The sequence below is a fragment of the Convolutriloba macropyga genome, unplaced genomic scaffold (assembly GCF_964194025.1).
Source record: "Convolutriloba macropyga unplaced genomic scaffold, txConMacr16.3 SCAFFOLD_3298, whole genome shotgun sequence".
Lineage (NCBI taxonomy): Eukaryota > Metazoa > Xenacoelomorpha > Acoela > Convolutidae > Convolutriloba > Convolutriloba macropyga.
Window position 1 is genome coordinate 1 of NW_027453789.1, and position 23,271 is coordinate 23,271.

Below are 23,271 nucleotides of genomic sequence, written 5' to 3' on the forward strand. Positions count from 1 at the left end.
TGATAAATTCATTTAAAAAAACTAACCTGAGCTTATGCTTAACATGCTGCAAAAGCAAAAACTCTTAGTATAGCATGATTCAAAACTGATTTAACATTATACTATTTGAATAGCATGAATCAGTACTTATTCATCGAAACATTTTAAAACATCTTCGAAACAATTTAAACTTTTCAGATGCTCATACTGTATAGCTGTAAAGGCAACATCTCCAGTTTTTGTTGACATCACTTTAGTTCTAAAGTTTCTAAAGTTTAAGATGCCTGTTTTGTATCTGATAAATTTTACAATCCTAAATGATAGTTGCAATAAGATTGACTTTTCAGACATAGTTTGAATGTTTAAAATTTTATATAAAAGATTCTAAACAATAGATCTTACTTTCAACATGGAGAGAACTGGAAACCACTCCATTTAGTCCTGAAAGTTTTCCGTATCCTGAAACAGCAATTACGTGAATTGATTAGAAAAAGAGTTTGTTTTCCCTTTAATGGGTTCAATTAATGCATAAATTTAACTAATTTTCTGTCAAAGAACAAATCTGAACCTAATCTGTTTTTAATCCATCTCATTGTTCATTCAATCCCCAAATTTTAAATTTTTGTGTGTTATATTTTTTTCACCTCCAAAATTTTTTCTTCGTTTTCTGAGACAAGGACGTAAGTGGTGACATTCTTAGATAAGTCCCTTAAAAGTCCATTATAACGTCGGGGTGGGGTGGGGGGGCAATGTGGTTGAACAGATGTAACAGTAGTGTATTATATTGAATCAGCACTATCAAAAGTATTTAATTCTCTCAGAATGGAAAAATGAGTTCTTTTTAGTTCTCTATGGATGATTTTATCGGTAGGTAATAAATGTGGGGCTCAAAAATGGGGGAAGGCTCAAATGGGAAAGACTGGGAGCGTACAAAAATGATTTCAGGTTATAACTAAGCTAGTTAAGAAAATAAAAAGCTCGAGATACACTTATAACCCTGCCCAGGTTGAGGTCCCATCAGGAAGTGACCTCTGATCCAACGCACACGGTGAGTTCCCAGACAAAAATTACAAGTTCTGGGATTTGGTTCCGGTGCACAATAGTATGATCAGAGGTCACTTCGGTCTGAGAATGGTCTGATCAGAGGTTACTTCCGGATGGTTTATTCTGATCAGAGGTGGATTCAAGGGCACATTAGTCTGATCAGAGAAAATTTTGAGCGCAATTGGGTCTGATCAGAGACCATTTCGAGTGAATTTTTGTTCTTTTAATTTTTTTACCAAGAGATACCAAGGCAAAAAAGCAGCATTATAATCAGAACCAAAGGGGTCCAGCTGATAGAAAATGCCGGCCCCCTTAAGGGGAAATTTTGATTAACTGCAGAACAAGACGGTTTCTAAAAAAACGTCTCATAAAGCTGTCTGAGTTGATCCATTGAGTCAGAAATATGCACTAATGGTATACTAAATAATTTTTTCTCAGAATTTGGGTTTTCTTTTCATTGACAATACTCTTAGAATTGTCTTTTCTTTAGATGAATTTAATACTGCAAACATCGATTGTTATGATAGCGAATTTAAAGAAATTCGTTTATAGTGATAACCATTCACTCATCATACTATTTCGAGCGCAATCGAGTCTGATCAGAGACAGTTGATTTCGAGCACACAATAGTCTGATCAGAAGTATTATCGAAAGCATCAATCGTCCGGACGATGGTCTGGGTTTGGTCTGGGCCAAGGTCGCACAATCGTCTGGACAATCGTCTGAATTTGGTCTGATCAGAGGTCAATTCCGTCTGGCAAGGTCTGATCAGAGACAGTTTCAAGCGCACATCGAGCGCACACGGTGTTTCGAGCGCACTTCAGTCTGATCAGAGGATACGTTGGTCTGGGATTGTCTGATCAGAGGTTACTTTCGTCTGGAACAGTCTGATCAGAGGTCACTTCCAGATTGTACCTCAACCTGGGTGGAAAAGAAATTTGTTTCAGCGGAAATATCTAACTTAATTTTCCACTTAATGTGTTCACAAAAGTGCTGAACTTTTGTGAACACTTATCAGTTGAAAACGAAAAGATTTTCTTTAGTTCATTAGCCGTCAGCGCAGTTCTGAAGTTCTTACACTAGTTTTGGAAAGAGGTCATCCCGGGGGTGCTCGGGTGGGGGCGGATTACATCGGAGAAGATCATAAAATTGATTGAATATGGACATTAACCTGAACAGAAAGTGCCGTCTCCACTGAGGTGCGAGTAACATATGCAGCTATGTTTTATTCCATCGAATGAACAGGTGGCCATATCGTGACAGCTGTGACTTCCATCCTCACACGGGTCTGAATGAAAACACCAAACCGGTGACAAAAACCACAAAACCGAGACTTCTTAATGATAAATCGGATCTATTCTGTTTCGGCCCCCAGTGTTTTTTATGACCCCCAGTTACGATTTATATGTTGTTATATAGCACGTTACTATGTATGAAAATAGCACGTGCGCCTGGGGGTCATAAAAAATTGATGCTCACTAAGCTGGGGGGGGGGGGGCGAAACAGAATAGATCCGATAAATCTTGTCGGAAATTTATCAAGGTCGGTAAAATCGGGTCCCCCGCCCTCGAATTATACCTCACACTATGGGCATATCATGGGGGGGGGGGGTATACGTTACATGACAGCTAAGCTGGGTGAGGGGGGTTATCCTCAGAAATTTTATCCATTCGATTGGTGGAAAGCAAAAAATTGAACTTGACTCTTGACTCTCTATGGTCAACCCTATCTAAAATAATTTTGCCAAATTTCATCTTGGCCAGAATGAAACGCGAATTGATACTCACTTTTAATCCCAGTGAAAACAGGAATGTCAGCTAAAACAAAATAACTTTTCAATTTCCAAAGTTTGTTTCAAAAGGGGATCTATTCTGTTTCGCCCCCCCCCCAGAGTTTTTTATGACCCCCAGTAACAAATTATATGTTGTTATATAGCACGGTACTATGTAAGAAAATAGCACGTGCGCCAGGGGGTCATAAAAGATGTTCACTAAGCTGGGGGTGGGCAAACAAAATAGATCACAAAATGGTAACACGTGCAAGACGAATACTTAAAAGTTAGAAGCTGGAGCACTTACAACATCACGAACATCTACCGGTACCAAACTAAAACAACTTCCAAAGAAATAGGCTGGCACATTCGCGCACCGACTTCTGTTAGAGGAGGAAAGCGCTTAAAGTTTGTGGAAGTTTTTGCCACAGAGCAACTCAATAAAAACGTTGAAATGAAATGTAGGTTCAAATAATTGTGAAAAGTACTTAATTTTGGCTGTAACGGCATTTCACAGAATTTTTATACTTTTAAGCCTTTTGTCGCTGAATTTTCAGATTTGGTGTTTTAAGATTACTAAAATGATGTATTAAGCTGCAATTTATCTGCGGCACAATTCTATGCAGAACGCGTTCCCGTCAAACACATTACGCGATGAAAACCAAAATTCATTTCTCTACTTCCAGTTTAAAAATAAAAAACACTGACAAAAATTTCCATATAAGGAACAGCCTTTCGTCCGCAAAGTTTGAAAGCAAGTTTCACATGCACAATGCATTAACACAGGAGAAATGAAATATGGTAAAAAACGAGTAAACTTACTCAAAAATGTAGTACCAGTAGATTGCTCGTAACGAATAAATTTCGGGCAAATTCTTTCAGTTTTGCAGCAAAAGGTACATTTAGTTTTACTGCGCTTATAATTAACATTAATGATTTTCATTAACCTTGGCATATTTCAGCTAAAACGTATTTCCTCGCCTTAATTATCTAAACTATGACTGCAAGTTCAAACGAAGATTGTTGTTTGAGGCCCCATGTTCTTTATATAAATAAAATTTTGAAATTCCACTAATAAACATAACAAAAAAATGCAATTGATAGAGGTAAAGAGACAATATAAAGACAAGAAATTATCGTTTCGCAAAGTTAAAAACTTTAGGTTATTTATTTAGAGAAGTTGACCTTACGTAAAGGAAAACGAAATCAAAATTTTAAGAACACATTTGCTATGTATAGCGTAAAGATTTACAAAAAAACTGAAAATAAAAATCAAAGGTATTCGATGACAACTTAAACATCAAATACATTTGCTTCCTTCAAAAATTTTCTCCAAAACTTTATTCAATTGTTTATTCAAAATTCCATTTCAAGTAATTGACATTAGAACCACAGATTAGAACCAAAATTTGAACATTCATTGACTGCTTCGTCTCCTTTTTTTATTTTTAGGGCTGTTTGTAGATTTTTAGGGCTGTGTGTTTTAGGGCTGTGTCATCTATACACAGCCCTAAAAATAAAAAAGGAGACGAAGCAGTCAATGAATGTTCAAATTTTGGTTCTAATTTGTGGAAATTTTGCATCTGTATATGATAACTCAAAAATACTCAAATATTTCATATAATACTCGAAATACTCAAATAATATGGTTGTTTTCTAATACAACTTATGCGCAGGGCTTTTATTTAAATAAGATTTTCCATTGATCTTATCTTGAATCAGGCGTTCTAAGGGGTCAACAAGTGCCCCGAAGCTCAGGTTATTGCTGTGATTGCCCTATCAAGTTTTGCCAAAGGCTTTCAAAAATTCGGCTGCCCTGCGTATTTTTCAGAACCCTCAACTCATTAAAAAGTTTACAATAAACGGTTAAAACACCGATTGCATAAAAAAAGCGTATAACTGGCAGGAGTCACTGAAACGTAGCAAAAAATTTCTTGTCTTTGGTCTGGAGTTAAGATTGTTTTAGGAACAAGATCCCAAACTGTCCAAGGTTTAACTATTGTTTGGAAAAGCTGTTTTATTTATGCATAGAAAACTCTATTTGGCAAATTGTAATGCTGCACTAACGAGCAAAATTTGATGCTTTAAACCAAATTACTGATTTACGATTCCCCGAATGTCAGAATAATATTGCAATATTGTCGCTACTACTCTATTCTTATGCAAAAATATGTATTGCAAAATTCTGGTAAATATATATGAGAATTTTTTTTAATTTAATTAGTTCTGAAACATCAATTTAATGTTTCAAAATTTAGCATACACATTATTTTTCAACGTTTACAAACCAATCTCTTTCACAATCATTATTCTCAGATTAAGTGAGCCTGAAAACCAATGAAAAATCTTGCATTTAAATTGTTCATCTTTGATATTAATGATAATTGTAGTTAAAAGCAATGAGCGCACCAATAAAGAAAATGCTTTTTATACAAAACTATAATTTAAAAAAAATGTGGGAAATTTTTGTTTGGCGCTTCTTGCAAGTTTTCTGTTACATTGCTTAATTTATCAATTTATGCTCATCCGTTTTTTCCCACAATGCTGTTTTCTCAATTTTAATAATTGGCTGGACCAAATGAAAATAATAAATGAATAATTTAACTTCGCATTGCTGCGAGAGATTGCGATCTGTTTAGAGTGAAGCTCATTTTACATATGCCGAGCGAGATCATTTAACTTTTCTATTAAGTGCAAACTCGTGTTCTAATTTTACCAAAAATTTTTATTTAATTTTTGCATTTAAATTGCAATTTTGCACATTTTAGAATGCCAAAAGCCTGCAGCGCAAGAAATTAATATACCTGAAGTTGCTATATGCCTAACCAGAAGGAGACTTCAACAGACTTTTGTTGTTTTAAAACGTGCAGGTTTCATTTGGTGTTTTAGCAAGGTTCTGCATAGATCTATTCGAAATTCTCGCTTAACATTTCAAACAACTACATGATTTTCAATAAACGTCAGAAGTTCTGAGTGTTTTAAAGCACAGTCACTTAACCTATAGCCATCTAGTAGGTCTTCTGTTACATGAATTTCAACACTTCACTGAATCAACAATAGCCAATATTAATTTAACATCTACAAACTGTAAAAAAAAGTTGTTTTTAGAAATTAATAATTTCGCTCCGCATATGAAACTTTCATATGGAGCTTTCAGAAAACTAAAAAGAAAAATTGTTTCAAGAGAGAGTGCGATCCAGACTGAAAACTAATAGGACATAAATCAACGACGGCCTCTTTTGTTATAAAACTTTTTGTGGTGCAACCAGGAGTTTTGAAAAACTAACTTTATCTTCAACATGCCATTTCCATTCTTCAATCTACCCGAGATGCTCTAAACGATGGGCTTCTCACCAATCATTTGGAATCCATTGTTCTAAAAGCCTTTAGTCTTTGCTGTTTGGTCAGTACTGTTTCGATATGATTTAAACTACATAAATAGAATGCGTTTGTGAGATTAAAATTTTTTTACCTTTAGTGTTCAGATTTATTTGCTTTATCGGAAACAAAAGCTCTTCAAGCTCTTTTTCTTTTTGATCAAAATGGGACTTGAACTGAGACACATAATTTTGGAAAAATGTTCTGACAATTTAAATTTTGTTGTGCAATGAATTTATTTCGTCAAAAAACATTTTTTTTTGTAGTCCGCCGTTTTTTCCAATAATTCTTTAACTAGCTGGACTTATACATTAACTAATTTCAAAACACGTTTGAACAGATGATGTGAGGTCAAGCATTTCCAAGAACCTCAACAAAATGTCATTACATTGAGAGTATTTTAGTTTCTTGTTCCCCTTTTCCAAACTTGACTGATAAAAAAAGTTGACATTTTCCTAGAAGCTCGAAGTTTTATGTATATTGTATATATATATATATATATAGGTATATATATAAATATATATATATATATATATATATATATATATATATATATATATATATATATATATATATACGTAGGAGAAATACAGTATATTTTAATTTTTTATCGCATGTGTTTGCGATTGTTGATTATCAAAGGTCTTTTAAAAGTCTCCGCAGATCCCTTGCCAGTTCTTTTTAATTTCAAGTGGTATATGTGATTAACATAGTTGTGCGGGGCCGATTAAAGCCATTTGTATCATGGCGATTCCTTTCAGAATCCATGCTTCCTGATACGGTGAGTCAACTTGTTTGGGTCCTGCTCCATCACCATGTTTGTTGTGATATTGTTCAGAAAATTTTCTGTAGTTTACGTGTGCTAAAAACCATGAAATGGTCTCAAGGACTGCTGCATAGGTACTGAACCGTTTAGATAGGGATATGTCATTGGTGTGTTTCTTCAACAACCGTTGACGGTGTTTGTGTTGAGGCAGCTAGCAACTAGTAAGAGTTGAGGCGTTTGTTGATTGTCGTGTGGTTTATGAATTGAGTTGTCGAACAAAATTTACTAACTGTTGGGGGGTTAATTGCATGTTTTGGTTGTTCGTTGATGAGGATTGTGCGGAAGTATTTAATATAACAGGTTCAGTCTTAAAGTGCACTGAATTTCGTCTTTGCAAAAGTAGTAGGCGTAAGTTTATATTCGATAGAAGTGGAAGGGTTGTGTTTATTGCGTCAAAGTTTTGTGTTAATTCGGTTGAATTCACAGGTTTTCTATTTCTGTGATTCTCGTAATTATTTGTGTTATGGAAAGTGTCATTAATTACTTCCTTATTATTATTGTTATTATTATTGTTATTTTTCTTGTAATTATTTTTATCGAGATCAATTACAGATAGAGTGTTTATAGTGTGCGATGCAAAGAGTGTTCCGACATCGGGCAATGTGGAGTTAAAATCAGTTTCTGTGGTTTCGTTTAACTTAGAATCCATTGGCTGTGAATGTACTATAGTGTCTGTATTTTATTCGATTGCGAATACTTTTAGAGACCTGTTTGTTTTTTCCGTAATGTCAGTGAATATAAATAGTTGACTTTCCGCCTTATGATTTCTAATTTCAATCTGCTCATGAACAATTTTTAGTTTTTTTTTATCAGATGGTAATTCTGTGATAGTTATAAAATTTTCTGGAAACCAATATGGGTCTCAATTGTTGTGTTGTGCTTCTGGTAATTGATTCACTAGTTTGGAGTATGCGTCTTCTTTAATTTTGTAGTTGAGACAATTTGTCTCACTAAATTTTAAAGTCTGTGTATGAACCGCGATAAAAGTGTAAGAGAATCTAATATCTGTTCTTCCGGAAGATCCGCATCTCTTACAGAACGTATGTACGTTTTTATGAGGTGGGTGAAACCTATAATTTTTTGTCTAGCAATTTTATATACGCTGTCATTTTGTTATTGGATAGCTGCGGTATTTAGTGTTGATGCTGGTCGTGTTAGAAATTCGAATGACGATTTTCTAAAAGCACCAGCTCTATCAGATGGTTGCAATTCTGTCCATACGCCGTTAAGGAAATCAAATAAGTTGTCGGATAGTGGACAAAATAAAGTGTCATAGATAAATAAGGTATAAACATCAGAGATAGAGTCACAAATAAAAAGAATTGTACCTTTTGTGAGTTGAGTTCCATAGATTTCAATTAAATATGAAAGAAAAGCTATCCGAGAGACTCACGAAGATTTATCTGGCATGGAGAGGAGAAGTTGTTGCTGTACTGCAAAATATTGTTATTTGAGTTGTTTTGATGTATTTAGGAGTATTCTAAGTTCATCTTGGTGTTGATAATATGCAACTTTAAATTGTAAAATTTCCCGTATAAGGCGTTTGTTCTGTTATGCATGGACAGCTGATTAAAATTCATCGGAATGTGTATCCGATTTTGATAACGTTTGGCCAGTGCAACCGCTCAATTTATTAATTCCAGTGTCTTTATTCGAGTTTTTACTTAATAATTTGTTGGGATTGTGTTCCCCTTTTTCTAAATTTTAAGTGTAAAAAGAGCTTAAGTTTATAAAAACTAGCTCGGAAAAAAGTCTTTTTCTCATTAGAGAAAAATATGTTTTTTGTGAGTTCTCTTCTTCTCGGTTAGAGTTTGTCAACTAACTGGTCGCACCAGTTAAGGCAGACCCAAGATGGGCTCCATTTACAGCCTTAAGGTATAAAGAGCTAGGGCTACTTATTTCTGCGCGCGAAGTAGGCTTGCCTAAATCTCTAAGATTAACCGACTCTATAAAACACTGAAGATGAAGTTCTATGAATACAGTGGTGATACAAAACAGCACCGGAGTCAAGAGTATACACATGTTGTATCTAAACTAACAGACTGACTAGAGTTAGTTGAGCATGCGCTATATATAGGTGAATAGTGTCTTCTCAGTCTCTGATTGGCTGGAGGTTTACATCCAGTATTTCTACTGCTACAATACATGTATATCTCATATATATATATATATATATATATATATGTATATATATATATATATATATATATATATATATATATATATACATATATATATATATATATATATATATATATAAAATTGAATAACGAGTTTCGCAGAAGCAAATTATAATCTGAAAACAAGAAAAACAGTGACAAAATAATGGGTCTAATTAAGTTCAGAACTGCCATTTCCTTTGGAATAGCAGAGGGAACATAAATAGTTGGCTTACGATGATAGATGAAGAGAGAAGTTGTCAATTGTGGGTTTGTTTCAAACTCATTCAAGAATTGATCGACCACAAAACAGGCGCAAATTTCACTCACTGGGCTGAATTGGGCAACAATTTTGTCCACCGATATCCTTTCGCAAACTAAATAACACTGGGCTGTGTTTTGCGAAGTGACATGTCCCTTTAAAGTCAGAACTTCTTTATTTGTTTTCAAAATATCGAGTCTAGTAACAAGCAACTCAACACAAAAAATGAGATAGAATTGAGAATACAAACTGAATAAAAATTGGGTCCCTACGTTTAGGGTCATACTTTGCAACTTTTCTTCTGATTCAAAAAAAATTAGTTTCACTACAAAATAAACCTGAAAGCTTCCCTATGAGACTAAATTATTAACTCTTATCTTAGTGTGAAAATTTGAAAGGAGCCGAAAAAAACAAAAGTTTTTTAAATGTTTAATTCCTTTGTTGTCTTGTTTACTTTTGAGTGTTTGCATTCAATAAGCCGAAGTGAAGCAAAGAAGGATTCAGTTTTCTGAAGTTCGGGAGCTCTTTAAGTCAATAAAAAATTTATATCCGCCAATAAAAAAATAAATAGAAAGTGCCGCTAGGGACGGACGGGGGAGGGGGCGTAAATTTTTAATAAACCCACTAACCTGGGGCGGGCCAGGAAAACAATTCTTCAAAAAGAGCTTTCGGCTTCGAGATACATTTGACCAGCAGTTTATTAAAAATGTGTTCACGCCGAAAACTTCTATTTTAACGGAGATGTTGAGAACAATTATTCATTGAAGATTGAGACATCAAAATAGATTCAGCTGTTTTTTGTTTACCTGAAACTTTTAATAACAAAAGAAACTAAAGGTTCTTCGTTTGATCAATCAGCACGTTAATAAACAGGACGTGATTGTGCGCTTAGCAGAAACAATCAACTGCCGATAAAGTTATTTTATTTTCTCAGAATATTTTTCCATTTTTTTCTCAGAATAGAATTGTGTACCACAATTTTTTCTCGTTTTACATCTTATCATGATAACTAATCAGTCCCCCCAGCAATATATCACAAAAACAAACACACAAACACACACATACACACACACACTCACACACACACACACACACACACACACACACACACACACACGAACGCACACATATACCTCTTCTGAAAACCCCTGAAATTTTAGAGCAAAATTGGTTTGAGACATTAAATCTACTTTTTTCGGCTTCACTGTACCGATTTTTGAGCCCTTTACCAAAATGAAAACCTTCAATGCTGTCGGTTTTAGGCTTTTTTCGGCTATTGATAAAATATTTTTCGCGCTAAGCCAATTTTAAAAACCCCAAAGAGATCACCTGCAATTAAAACAATATGCGAAGATGTTAATAATTAACTTAAGTAGCTGAAATTTTCCTGTTCCATTTGGAAAGAAAACAAAAAATCAGGTGTAAAAGTGGCGCCCATTTCTTAAAGTGTATATCATGAAATGTTAAAAAATATTCCGATGAACCCCCAGAGCGGGTGCTAAGAATATCATCTTATATTCAAAGTCCAAAATTTTCGAAAAAAAACGATGAAAGCGATTTTTGATTTTAAGCAAAAATAGGGTCAAGTTTTTCAGGAAAAAATATAGTCAAAATAGTTATTAATTCTAAGCTAGAAGCAGCTCCAGAATTATATAGGGTTTACACGTTTCCGCAAAGCCAGAAAATGCAAATTTTTGATCAGAAAGTTCTATATTAAAATTTACCCGTTATAATACCCAATATTTTAATCCCAGAGCTGTGATAACTCATTTGTGAACAGTGGGCGCTTTAAAAAGTCCATAAAATAGAAAAAAAATCATTTGGTCCGCTAATTTTGAAAAAAACAACCAAACAAACTTAAACCTAAGAGTGAGAACAACAGATTCAATAGTCAAGCAATAACAATCTACAGACCTCTTACTTTCAATTAGTTCCCGAAATATTATTATTTTTAACCGAAACTCAGGAAATTTAAGATTTTCATTATTATAAATTAAAATGAAGGACCCAACATTTTGAATTAAGAGCAAAAATTACCTAAAATTCAGTCTATCAACTGTTGGGCTTTAAAAAACGTGTAAACAATCGACAGTATGTAAAGAAAACCTCAAAGCATAAAAGGATTAGCATATTTCACAACCCTAATTTCGATTTGAATATATTACCATATCCATTGGACGCTATCACTGACTGATCGCTAAAGTAGGGTCCAAAAAATAACTAAAAAACTTAAGCAATAGAATAAAACATTTTAACTTGCAAAATCTTTTACGCTTGATTCATATAACAAAAAATATATAATCATACCTTAGGCAGAAAGACGTTACAAAAGCAGTACCGAGAAAAAAATTTTGGTTGATTATTGTGTTGTTTGTTTCAGCAAAATCGATCAATTACTTCAACTATTTTTTTCAAAAAATTTTTTAGAAGTTAGAATATATTTACATTAAATTGTGTATCACCTCAGTAAAATACATTTGAAGTGACGTTAGGACAAACGATACCTAGTAAAACATAACTAGATATCTGAGGAAAGAAACAAACTAAAAAGAAAGGAACAAAAAAATTTTCAATAGTATTTTGAACTATTCATTAAAATGCCTTGTTTAACGATATATGCTCCTGAGGAACCTAAATAGTGTTTCTGATTATTAAATAAATAACCCAAAAACAAACAACACAATAATCAACATTGAAAAGTTAAAAGTGCCAACATAGCCTTATTTGTTCATAAGTAACACAAACAAAAATTATTTTTATGCAAAATTTCTTAATCTATTTTTTACTGTCTTGTTTTCAATGCTTTTTCGACCCGTAATAATTATCTAAAGATCAGGCAGAGTCAAGAGGAAGAACATGCAGGAACTTTCAAAAAAGGAACTAAAAGAGGTCAGATTTTGACTGAGTTAAAACTTTTCTAAACAACTGAATCCTTTCTAAGTTGAAACACGCCACATAGTTGATGAGAACACAACCTTGCAAGCAATACGAATTGCAACCAGGAAAACAATTCCCCAATTTGCGCAAAAAAAAAGAGAATTTTTGCAAAAACTTAAATACGATAAGATAGCAAAACTTCAAAAAAAGCCAAAATCTTTTTTCTGTGAAAATTTGCGTGGTTCGATAAATTTGCATTTGAAAGTTAAAAAAAGGACTCCCAAATCGATGCAATAAAAATTTTTCGTAAAATGTTGCAAATTTCATAAAATGTCGCACAATAGAAAACATCATTTCTTTTTCGAGGTTCTTCGATTAGACCTATGCAGTTCGTTAATTATTGACTTTTGCATCAAATTTCAATAGCTTTGAATGAGAAAAAAACAGGATGCGACTATTGAGTTTCGCTATAGGGCTGATTAGTAGAATAATAAAATGGTGGAAATATACAGCTGTGAAAGTGTAAACTTATCATTTATATATGGTCTTTTTCTATCGGAGCGAACGAGGGTTTTGATCAAAACTGGTAGTATTTCTCTCTATATACCTTCGCAAAACAAGAATATGATATTTTAGTGGTTTGAAGATTATATTATTATTAATTAATTATATTATTAATATATTTTATTATCTTAATTTATCATAAAAAAATTATATTAACCTAAATTATATTAACCTATATATATTAATTATCTATGGTAATTAATTTTTCGGAGGAGGGGCTTCATGATTCGAAAAACTGGAATCAAAATTCTTTGTCATCTCGAAAAAGATCAATTCTCGAAGATATCACACTGTTTCAAATAACAGTGCCTGATTAAAGACGGGATGATAGATAAATTTTCGGTGTCCCGCTTTTTCACCCCTATTCATTTAACCCCCTATCATTTAACGCCGGTGTATTCACCCCTGTATCATTTAACCCCTCTATCTTTTAACCCATCTATCATTTCACCCGATTTTAATCTTTCTATAAAATAAGCATAATTAAATTATGTATTATTTTATAGAAATAATACATAGCCATGGCCATGCCTCAGCGGCCCATGGCCATGCCTCAGCGGCCCGTGGGATTTGATATCAAACTATTACAACCAAACGTTGGATTAATTTATCCACTTAATCATGACAAAATATGCCTTTAATGTTGACTGCTAAGTGGCGGGATGAAATGATAGAGGGGTTAAATGATTGAGGGGTTAATAAATAGAGCGGTGAATAAATCTGGGTCAAATGATAGTGGGTTAAATGAATAGGTGTGAAAAGAAGTAGAAACAAATTTTCAACACGGGTAATGAAAAATTTTGTAAGATAAGCGGTGAATGCGAAGAAACTACATAAATCAGTCGGTGAATGCGGTGAAAAAAAAAACCTTTGAAAAAAACCTTTTAAAAAAGTGTCCAAATGGAAAATGTGTGGGATGAGCGATGAACGCGGTGAAATTACATAATTTCACCGCTTAACTTAGTGGTGAAAAAACATAAATCCGCTGCTTAGAAAAAGGCTTCAAATTGTTTTTTTTTTTTCAACGAAATTAGGATATATTATTTAAAAGCGCACGGAACATTTGCCCTGATAAATCATTTTTTAATACTTTTTTAAGCGATGATATTATGAAATTTCACCACTAGAGTAAGCGGTGAACCAAAAGAAATCACCACAATTCACCGCTAAAAATTGCAATTTCACCGCTTGTCTTATAAAAATTCAACGCGCATGTTTTACAGAAAGTATAGTGAAGGTGGCGCAGTTAGTGAGAGGTGGCGCAGTGGAAGAAGAAGTGGCTGACATGCAGGAGGTGAGAGTTTCCACTCCGTGTAGCGCTGGCAATTTGTGATAAGCTGTGAAACGTGGTGAATTTTTGTAAGCTCAACGCTTAATCTAGCGGTAAAATTACATAATTTCGTTGCAAAATTTTGTACGAAATTGCCGGTAAAAAAACAACTTTTCACCGCTTATCGTACGTATTATTCCGATTATCCCTCGACCCGGGAACTGCTTTGGGTCAGAAATTTTCATCAGTTTTAAGATATCGAATGTTAAGTTTTCAAAAACCGTTTCCGTGCATATTTTTGAAATAAATTGATTTAATTTTAATTACTCTGTGAAAGTAATTGATTTATCGTTTATATTGTCGCATGCAAGTGTTTCAATTTCCACCCAAAACAGTATGACGGAACAGACAAAAAATATGATGAATATTGTATGACATGCGGTGTTCTTCAAAAGACAAAAAATGGAAAACTGATATTTAGCTGAAGAAAATTGAATAAAGTCGATTATTTGTTTGCATTATTATCTAGCATGGATGTCTACCCGAATAACAAATTCCACAATTTAACTTTAAAACCCTCCTGGAGAGAAAGTACTACAGTTAGGAGTAGTAAAATCACAAATTTAATACTCTCAATTGCAATAAAGGGTTAAAGCAAGCGCAGTGTTCAATTTTTTTTGAAGTTGTCGAGGCAGTTAAAATATTTTAGATAATAAAAACTATAAAAGGTAATACATAAATGTCCCCCTGTATCGCTAATTAAAAAGTTATTCTCCAATCATGAAATGTCTTTTACTAAAAAAAGGAAGTTGCTAAATATAGAGTTGAAAACTATACCAGGTTCTCTGTTCAATTAATTAAACACTTGACATTCAACCAATAGATTCAAAACAAGAGTGAAGATATCGTAAAGCGCTCATCGGGGATTACTCCAAAACCCAACGAGACAAGAATTGATCCACTTGAGAAGAACGATCAGATCCACTGCCCATCGGGTACTTGGGAATACTGCAGACATTCACGAGATTACTCGGTTCACAAGTTCATACTGCATGGGTTAAACTGTCTTGTGCCATCTTCCAAGGTTAGACAAACCTACTTTCAGAGAGGCCTAACTTCATGGTGGCCTCAAAAGAGCGGGGCAGGTTAATATTCTGGGGAATCAGTCATATTGGTGATATCTACCGTCGTTTCTGCTATCCTCCCGATCTCTTTTCCTAACCTATGATACATTTTGTTTGGTCGATCTTTATATCTAATAGTCGACCAACAAAACTAAATCCAAATAAATGAAGCTGTTCATAAGGAACTATTTTGCCCAACGAAATCTGAGGTTAAGTTCGTAAATCCTATTTAACCGTACACTAGTCTCCTATTAAAACATCAAAAATAATTACGAATTAACGATTATAAATCAATGCTAAGTTGCTACGTGTCTCACAAAATTATTGACAGGTTTCAATAAAAGCCAAGCCAGTAAACATTTAGCTTTTTGAACTGAAGTGTGCAACACTCAGTAATATGACTTGATCATCATTTGTTAATTCGAGAATTATGTGAAAATACATAAAAACCCAACTTGATTTGGACAAGTGTCAATTTAACAAGTGAGCAAATTACTGAGCAGTTTTGAACAAATACTATTTTAAGATCACAAACTCAAACTGAGAAAAAAAATGACATGATAATATTACGCCACTCTGAGAATACCAAATTAGCATTAGTAATTCTGTCGACGCCGTTATCTCCATCCATATGAATACTAGAGATCCAAAAATCCAGCAGTACAAAAGGAGTTTGCAGGGTCAACCACTAATGTTCTCTGGAACCCAATAAATTCAAAATTAAAACATACTTCGGTATAGTTAGCTTTTGCTCAAATAGCGATTTATTGAGATGATTTAAAATTAGTATATTTTGTGATTAGGTTCATAAACAAGAAACTCTCTGAGTTACACAATAATACCTTAGCACAATTTTGGTAATTGAGGTAAGTCCAACCTGACATTTTGTAATTTCTATCTAAATTGCTATTTATCTCAAATTAACTCAACTTGTGCTAACTTTTGCTATTTCAAAATTGTTGAATTCAGCTAACCTAACCATTCTTTCCCTTCATGCCCGGTTCAGATTTAATGCTGTTTGACTTAAGTATACTAAGTATACGAATTCAGCATCATATGTGAATATAACATTCTTTACTATTTAACTAAATATTAATTGTAAAACCAGATATTGAACTTTCAAGTCATACATTCGGCCCAGAGATTAACCCCGTTTTTTAAGTTTCTATAGTACGGACCAGCAGCGTATTTTTCTTACCAAAAACAAGTTATGATTCCTAAAAAAATGAGAATGATAATTAACGAAAACAGTTGCTAAACTTTTAGGATAAAATAACTACGAACTGTAATTACTTGTAATAACAATAATTTCATGATAAGTGCTACTAAAAAAACAAAAGCCACTGATATCAGTTTACTCACTCGTCTCTTCACAGCACTCGATTGACGCATTTATAAACCAAAAGTTCTCTGAAAAACAGTATGAAATTAGCCGTACATATACTGCTAAACCGGGCATCAAGCGAGAATAATTGAACTCAATTGGGTTCCACGAAAAATTTAAATTATCCTTTGCGAAGAGTGCTGTTATGAAATTTTTAAAATTTATTTGTAAATTTGATATCATTAGTTCAGAATTTGGGCTCCAAGCATTTTGTTTCGTGTGTGAAGGCAGATATAGAATTGAATCTCTATCTGAATCAATATTTTTTGTCATTTTACCGATTTAAAATTAGAATTCGCTCTTGTTTTGGAATTAATTCAAGATCAGTATTGACTTGGTTCTTTTATCACAGACCTTTAAGTTAAACTTTCTTTTCATACAGTGTTATTTTTTGCGATGCAGTTAGTTTTTCTGAATCTTATGAGTAAGCTTTAGACTGAGTATTGTGAAATGATATTGTATCTTGTTTTTTCTAATGTAAGGAATTTATACAAAAGCTCTTTTTTTGAAATTTCTTTTCAAGCATCAAATGAACCAGTGCTCAAATCTCTCCTGTAAATGTTTTTATCTTTCTTCTAATCTCGGTAACTTTTTTGCTTGGTGACAGGAGATTGTTTTAATTTCACTACCTAATTATGATACCCCCCTAGCAACTTACCGAATAATTGTCAACAAATGTTTTAATGTCTATAAAAACACAACGATACACTTTCAATCCAAATGAATCATTTTACTTAAAATTGTCTTCTGGTAGTCTGGCTGGCGTTCAGTGTTAGACGCCTCTCAAACTGAGATCTCAAAGCAAAGCGTTCCAACGTAAAAAAAAAACGACGTTTTAAACTGACTCTGATCAGAGATCCATCCGAACGCGCCTATTGAGGTCCCACCAAGTGGATTGTGAACAATGATCCGGGTTGATAAAGATTAGATTTCGCCTTGACCTCAGATAGAACACCTGTTTTCAAAGAAATTGTTGCACTTAACTTACACTGGGATGACTACTAGCCGACCAAAAAAGCTTAGTTGGGGTCAGAGGCTTATTTGGAGTCTGGGCATAAAAAAATCCTGTGGGCCAAGAAGTTTTCCCAGATAAACGGTCCATAGCCAAAGTTGTTTGCTGATCATTTTGCTGAAATCATCAAAAAATAATGATATGAAATTATTAGGATGATTTGCACTCACTCTTAGTTTGAACTGATAGCAAATTTGCTGCGATATCAAAATATTAATTTCAGCTGTTAATTTTCTTGTTGAAGTAATAATTTTTTTGAAGTGTTAATCCAAGCGCGACCAACTAAAAAAAATTTAAAAAAAAACCCCAACGCTACAGTTTTGTGGTAAACAGGTACCATAAATTGTGCTCATTTCATCCATGCATCAATTTCTTTCATTTATTTATTCGGTACAATTTCACGTTAGACCTGTTTATGTCTGATATTAAGAGATTTCACGCTGTAGTTCCTAATTCACTTCACTGTTCATAACTTTTGTAACTCGGGTGCAAATTTTGTTCATCCGTTTGTTGTAAACATTTTCTTTTGTCATGTATATACTTTTGTGTAGCAACCAATCTTTGGCTGTCTGAGTCAATTTCACTCTGCAATCGGTCTTGTTGAAATTCACTACTGAATATAAACTTCAATAAATTCCTATTCGCCGAGCCAAGCCAGTCAGTAGTTATCATGGGCCGAATTGACCCGCAAATCACTCTAACAGTACAATAATTCAATTAGTCTTATTCGACTCGCGAATCAGCAGTAGAAAAACAATCGGTCTAAACGCACCGCGAAACAAAAATAAATATTGTAGCAAAGAAGTGCATACGACAATTGCAACCTATTGCAAGCGGGTGCAACTAAAAAACTTAAAAAATCCAATGCTAGGGTTATTTAAAAGACAAATAAACGGCTGTTTTGTTCTTCAAAAGCATGCAGATTACCTTAAACTTTAAAACACAAAGTTTTAGACGGCAAGAATAGCCGATGTTATCATAAAAAATTAACTAAATAAAACGTTTATTGAATTAAATTAAGTAAATGAAAATTTCCTTGGCATCGTAGTACTACCACCACTCGCGTACAAATTGCTTTACAAATGTCGCAGCTGCTCAAGAATCTCAGCGAAACCGAAAAATCACAGTTATCGAGCTTTACGCCGGCTTGATTGTTCACATTTTTCGACTAAAAATCTTGTAGAAGCATTTAGTCGCCCGGATGTAATGAAAGACTGCATTTTATTTTTGATTGAAGTTAAGAAAGTCCCTAGTGATCATCTATCTTCGCCCCGTGCTGAAGATTGTAAGGCCTCAGTCAGTATTAGTGTTGGTGCAAACTTCTTCTCAAGAAAACTCGACTAACTTAAAACTTGTTAGATCTTAAGACTTAGCAAAAAAGACTAAAGCTGTTGAAGATTCAGTTAAAGTTCAGTTAAGAAATTCAGATTAAAGTTGTTGAAGTTTAGTCTATTCTTAGATCAGTTTCAAACTGTTCTAAATACAATATGGTTGCGCTATTCAAACAATTGGGTTAAGGTAATTAATCAGGTATTTATCATTTATAACATCAATGTTACTTACATCTGGTTGGTTAATCAAGTAAAGTGATTTGAGTCAAAGTCAAATTACTGCAAAATTTACTTGTCTTGCCATAAGCACGGATAGTTTTTACGTGGCTCTAACTGATTTAGGGCAATTGAGATTTAATGAGCACCTAAGGTAACATAAAATGAACAATTTAAGCATTTTAACAAAAATTGACAAAATATCAGAAAATGCCAATTTTTAACCATATAGGTGCTATTAACAACATTTCTGGGTTTGATGTCATATCGTTCGTTGAGTGCATGAATAGCTTAGAGGTCACCCTAACTGTTTGTTGTAACCTCGAATTACTCAGTTTTTCCCTTCTCAATATCTGGGGTTGTACAAATTTTCGGTCCCGACTTGTAAATTTTTCTGTTTCGACCATTCCTGAATTTCGACAAATTCTAAGTTTTTTCATTTTCAAAAGATATTTCTTGCTGTCTGATGGCTTTTGTTGCTGATTTGAATTGTCGCCAAAATTGCCGGCCCTGTTTCCATGCTCGGAAACCCAATAGTACAAGACTGACGCTTACTTCACGACTGCCCGGTTCAGTTCTCCATGTTGCATTTTGACTCTCTCTGATCGCACAACACCGTCGTTGCCAGTAAACGTTACAATGATTTGTCCCCGTGTGTACTCACAGCATTTCACAGAGTCAGCTATTAGCCATGCTAACTCGTCTTCATTCAGGTTTCGCACAAGCTCTTTTGACAACTTCGATCTCTGGTTCCATTGCGAAAAGTATTCCCGAGTCCGTTTTTTCCGGATCATGTCGGCATATGCTTGAGCCGTTTTGAAGCATTCTCTCGAATCATGGTTCGCTCACTTGATGGCATAAAGGGCGATATCGCGTTCTCTCGTCCTAAAAGGTGGTGATTTGGTGCAAGTGCTGTCAGGTCTTCAGGGTTGTCACTTACTGTTGTCAGGGGTCTTGCGTTGAAAGTTTGCTCTATGAGACATGTTGTAGTGCTGAACACCTAGTCGATCAGACTTCGATTGTCCATGATTGCAATCATGACATTCTTGCAACTTTGAACTGGTCTCTCCCAGGCGGATTGATTTTCCATCTTTTCCTGATATAAGTCGCTCTCGATCTTATCTTTATCCTACGTATTCAAGAACGCTTTTAGCTTGTTAGGTACTCCGGCAAAACTTGTTTCCTTGTCACTGAAAATAGTGTTTAGGTATCCTCGTGTTGTAATGAATCGTGTCACTGCAGCTAGACATGAGTTATTGTCCAATGAATATGCAACTTCGATGAGTATTGCTCTGGCTGTTAGTCAATTGAAAAGGCAGCACCATCTCTTCAGTGAACGTCGTAGGAACTTTACTTCAAATGGTCAAAAATAGGCAACTTTTGTATGGGTAAATGGGAAAACAAGCTCATCAAGTCGTTTTTGGGCTTAGTGCGCCCTCAGTGGATGAATTCGATTGGCGTTTCTTTGCCGACATTTGATGCAGCTCGACTTGAAATACCTAAATGCTTTTCGTAATCCGATGGTCCAATCCTCTGGTTGAAACAAGTTTCTTATGTATTCCGTGCCCTCGTGTAGGTTGTCACGACGCGCTCTCTCTTTCTCTCTCTCTCTCTCCAACAGAAGTTGTACGACTTGAAGTCAATAATGAAGTCAATGTTATTGGATTCATTATTGTTGTACAAGTCAAGTTGTACGACGTTTTGAAGTCAATATTATTGGATGTTTTGAGTTATACTCGAGATTTGAATTTTTCAGTCGAATTTTTACTCAAATTGTTCCATTTTCATCTATGAAGGGTGCAATTTGGCAATGTTCAAGGTTTTTGAGATTTCTTTGCTGCTTGTTGTCGACTTTGAGAACTTCGCGGAGCGTTCGTTTTGAACACATCAAAACAAAATTTGTTCTGCTGTAATTCGATGTCTCAGTTTCATAAGAGTTTTTAAGATCTCTTATATTTTATTTTATTAAAACTATTATTTACTATAATTTTACTATTTATTACTCTCTGTTAATCAATATATTTTTGAAAATAGTAATGTTTCACTTGGTGCTGTTGGTTGTATTGCTGTCACTCTCTATAGGAGAAAAACAGCTTTCGAACTCTTTCATTATATTTTTTGATTATTTTCAAAATGCACTCCTATCATGAATGTTCTTTGTTAACAAATAATTCTTTTTCAAGTATTGTCGCAATTATGTGTTGAATTATTTTCTTTCTAAGCAATCATTTTTCTTGTAATTCTCTCAAACCATGAGTATCCATAGCACCAAAACTATTATTAGTTACATTTTGATAAAACTTATTATTGTCAAACTTTTGTTTTAGTTGTTTATAGTTAGATATAGTTTCACTAGCAACATTTTTACAATATTGAACAAAACTATTTTCATCTTCAAGGATTTTTTTTAGATAAAGCACTCAAAGAGTTTGGGTTTTTACTTGAAATTTGTACTTGAAATTGTGGGTAGATGAACTATATTTGTGACTCAAAACATTCCTTTTCATAGTTCGTTTATAGTTTTACTTAATATATTAGTTTTTTATCAGAGGTTATCAAGTTAATATCGCAATATTGTATATTTACACCACCTTTAATACTAGTAGGAATAGTTAAGTTGTTAACAAAATGTTGATTATTCATATCAAGTTTTTCATTATCTTCTAAGAATAATTGAAATGCTTTATTTAGTGTTAGATTATTTGCTGTTTTCAATATTAATTGTTTCTTTTGGTAGAATATGTTTCTTGTCATTTATATCAAGTGATTCTAAAAATTTGGTATCAGATTTAATTTTGATTTTATATTTTACAAATTGTTGTTCAAAACAATTACTTTCAATTAGTTCTCCATTATTATCTTCTGTTTTATAAGTTGGTGGTTGTGATCTTAGAAAATCAAACTTTTTAAAAACTTATCTGTTTCAATTAGATGTTTACCCTAATTCCAACTAGATGTATAACCCTTTGAAAAGAATATAAGATCACCAGCATTCCGTACAAAAACGCCCTTTTTGATGCATCAACAAGTTTCATTTTTTAAATAATATGAATGTTTTTGTTATAGCATCATTTGTTATGATTACCCAATTACAATCACTATTTGTAAACATTGGTTTATTAATTAAGTGTAATAATGATCTATTAAGTGTTACTATAAATAGTGTGTTTTGATCACTATATTTTGAGTATAAATCAATTTTATGTTCTATAAATAACAACAAAAAAGTTTTATTATAAAAATTACAACCGTTTTTATTCCACAACTTTTCTGGTGTGCTCCCTTCTTGTAGAATTATTTTAAATCCATTAATTAGAGATACATCAGTATTATTCATTAAAAAAACTACCCAGGCAAATTTAGGTAATATATCTATAACTTTTAATAAAAATTTATTATTATTATTAATTTGCTTATAAAGATGCTTATCAGGTAAATCAGCTGACCATTTTCATCTTTAAATAAAATCACTATTCTTTCTCTTTCAATTTTGTTGTTTGAGGAGTAAAATCGTATTTAGCTAACTCTTGTTGTTGCTGTTGATGTTGTTGTTTTTTTTTTATTAACATATCTAAAAATGAAATTATTTAATTGTGCTTGTGTAATATCATTCCTTGATATAGCTGTTTAGATATGTTCAACATCTCATTATGTCCCGCTCTTGTTTCTTTTATAAGTAACTCTAATCTTTCTACTAAATCGTCTGTGCTAGTTAGTCCTGCATGCTAAAACAATAGTGTTTAATATTATTTTACTAGTTTGAGTCTATTGCTTTTCCTGCCAACGGTATTGTAATAAAAAAATATATCTTCAAAAACTTCTGCTGTGTTACCTTCTTCTGTTTCTATTTTATCCAGTTTCACACTACTACTAGATATAAATTTACTATTTAATACATATTTATGACCTTTTATCATGATTTCAATTGACATTAGCTGGCCATCAGCACCATTAGATTTAACTTTACCTTCTACAATATCTTTTGTTGATATTATCCTCAATTGGCTGTTACAAAAAGAGTTGGAATTTAATAAAAGTTCCATTGTTTCATAAGATATCCTATTTATATTACCA